Source organism: Phascolarctos cinereus, unplaced genomic scaffold (genome assembly GCF_003287225.1).
Source record: "Phascolarctos cinereus isolate Bilbo 61053 unplaced genomic scaffold, phaCin_HiC Scaffold_4;HRSCAF=312, whole genome shotgun sequence".
Lineage (NCBI taxonomy): Eukaryota > Metazoa > Chordata > Mammalia > Diprotodontia > Phascolarctidae > Phascolarctos > Phascolarctos cinereus.
Window position 1 is genome coordinate 194,522,143 of NW_027555847.1, and position 2,951 is coordinate 194,525,093.

The following is a 2,951-nucleotide window of genomic DNA, read 5'->3' on the forward strand; positions in this document are numbered from 1 at the left end:
TTTACAGATAAGGAACTGAGGCAAATAAGGTTAAGTGACTTGCCCAGGGTCACACAGCTAATAAGTGTCTGGGGCCAGATTTGAACTCACAAAGGTGAGTCTCCCTGACTCCAGGCCTGGCAAGTCATCGTTTTAGTGGTTTATTTCCACTTCGTCTTTGATTGTTTTTATTTAGGAGAACTTCTGTCAAATGATCCTTTCCCCCCACATCCTGTGGTTGGGATCACTTTGAATCTCAGTTCTTCATTCAATATAATAGCTAAACTAATCTAATTTTTGTGCTATCCCCTCACCCAGCTACTTTTTTCAGCAGATGTGATTAATATTTGTAATGGATCAAATGTAGACAGAGCTACACCAACCTGTCATTTAGAGTGCCTGTGTGGGCCATGGATCTGGGACTTATAGGAATGCTGTGTCATTATCTAAACAGGTGATGGAATACGGAAGTTGTGAGTTATTTTTTAGGTCTGGTCATCTGGCCTGTTTCCATCACCATCACCACCACCCCACCAGAGCAGCACTAAGTCAAGCCTGCTACCACCAGCAGATTGGAATTACACAAATTTTGATTTCCAGATGATTTTTTTTTATGGTTGATTATTTTTTATTAACACACGTACATTTACTTGTCTTCTGGCTTGTTGAAGCAGTAGGTTAGACAATACTTGCCACAATAATGTCTGTCAAAATGGCTAGCCATAAAGACCCCAGTACCACATTCATCAGAAGGGCACTCTCGTTGAAGGCAGCTAATCTTGCCATTCTCATCAACCTTATAGTACTTCAGAACTGCAAGCTTAACCTTCTTTCTCTTATGCTTGTTCTTTTTGGGAGTGGTATAAGACTTCTTCTTTCTCTTCTTGGCACCACCATGAAGCCTCAGAACAAGATGAAGGGTAGACTCCTTCTGAGTGTTGTAATCAGACAAATTTCGACCATCTTCCAGTTGCTTGCCCACAAAAATCAATCTTTGTCGATCAGGGGGAATACCTTTCTTATCTTGACATTTTCAATAGCATTAGACGGTTCGACCTCAAGCGTAATGGTCTTCCCCGTCAAAGTCTTCATGAAAATCTGCATGGGTCCACCCGTTGATGGCAGATCCAAAAGAGCTCCAGATGATTTTTCACAAACATGGAAGAAGGACAGGAGCCAGTTGGAGACGTATGGGAAACAAAGTGGACTTTACAGAAAAATGGTTTTTGATTATATGAATTCACAGAAACTTGGAGTGTTAGAGATGAAATGTTCTAGGTAAAATAGTTTGTGATAAGATCAATACTGATGCCTGATGACTTTCAGGAGAAGAGCATCAGTTAGGCAAAGATTCCTAATGGATAGTCATACTTACTCTCTTATCTTCAGAGATTTCCCGGGATCCAATGGTCAGTACACACAGTCACCACTAGAGGGTCTGCCGCCTCAGTGTGATGCCATCATGCTGAAAAGGGCATGCTAACAACCATCAGTTACTTTAGACATTTTCCAAGTTCAGTGTATGAACATTAATAGCAATTCAACAATGATAGCCCTATTGCTATTTCAGATGTTCTAAGTTCAGCCACAAGAGAGAATTGGGGACCAGGAGAAGTAGTAGTAGGAGAAGGCTGGCAAACCATTTCAGGTTTCATAATGCTATCCAACTATGTCCAGACAGAGAAACCATTTGACGACTACAGGTATATCCATTACAAGGACAACTGGTTGTTTATACCTGTGAATGAACTGTCTTGGGCATCTTGCAAATCTGAGGAATCACTGTAGGTCCTTTAACATCTTGAGAGTTCCCTTTAATAGCACTATATCTTCTTAATAGAAATCCATCTCAATTAGTCTACTAGATATATAAGAAATTTTATCTCCTCCTTGAGAAATTCAAAGTTTTGTTATTCTCCATAGAGTGTTGTTCATTAAAGTGAACCATACGGACTGAAAGAGTGATGTTCTTGTAATCCTGTGAGAAGATTGCAATGTCATATAAGTTTATCATTGCATCATTATCCGGTAGGCCTTAAAAGATGAAATTTATAAAAGATCGGATGCAGTAAAAGAAGTAGAAGTACTAGGGAAATGATGGTTCTCAGATAGTGGATGACTTTCTGTAACCCAGCTTTGCTTCTCTCTGGATGGTATGCTGTCTTGCTTCAGTAAGAAATATAGTTAGTGTAGATTCACCCAATCAGAATTAGCTCTCAGTCCCCACCTACCTGCCTTTTACCTGAATCTGCTATAGTTCAGTTAGTCCTAGTCAAATGATCTTGGCATAATGGAGTCAGCAGCTCACATGAATAGAGAAGCATGTTCCTATACTAAATGAAGTATTTTTCTCTTTTTCAACAAAATAAGTAAATTTAAATAACACATAATAAGGCATCTACCTCATGACAGTAGTACCATAACTTCTCCTGGATAAAGGCAGCATTTAGCTAGTATATTAGCTTCTTGAATCCAGATATTCCAGAAAAAGCATAGTTCATCTGTCTTCCCACAGCTTCTCCTCCTGCAAATGAAGAAAGTACAGAAAGTACAATACAGTTCCCTACTGCTTTTCAACTCACATATCCAGTAGGGGCTCCTGATTAAGGATTCAGGAATTTTCACTTCAGGTCTCATCCCTTTGGAGTGCAGGGGGTGAATTTAGGAAAAAATTAAAAGCTCCTAAGTCCAGTGCTTTTCTTTCTGTGTCTTGCTACTGCAAGGAATCTCTGATGGGTTTTCATAATAGCTAGATGGCCATTAGTAAAGTGTGGGGTATAGGAAAAGGCAGGCCTGATTAGAGGATAACACTATCCTGGCTCATCATTTTACAAGAGTCTGTACCCATGTCTCTGACCTTGTTTGTGATTCTTTCCCCTTTGCTGTTCTGTCTGCCTTATTTCTTTATTCAATGAGTTTGGCACTTTTGAAGTATGTTAGATTCCTGGGCACTCTCACCCTTAGAAGGTCCA

General features: G+C 39.8%; 1 pseudogene; it reads right to left on the reverse strand.

Annotated features, from left to right (window-relative positions):
• Window positions 1–589: 589 nt before the first annotated feature.
• On the reverse strand, window positions 590–1,083 carry LOC110196678 (ubiquitin-ribosomal protein eS31 fusion protein pseudogene; annotated as a pseudogene).
• Between the last annotated feature and the right edge of the window lie 1,868 nt (window positions 1,084–2,951).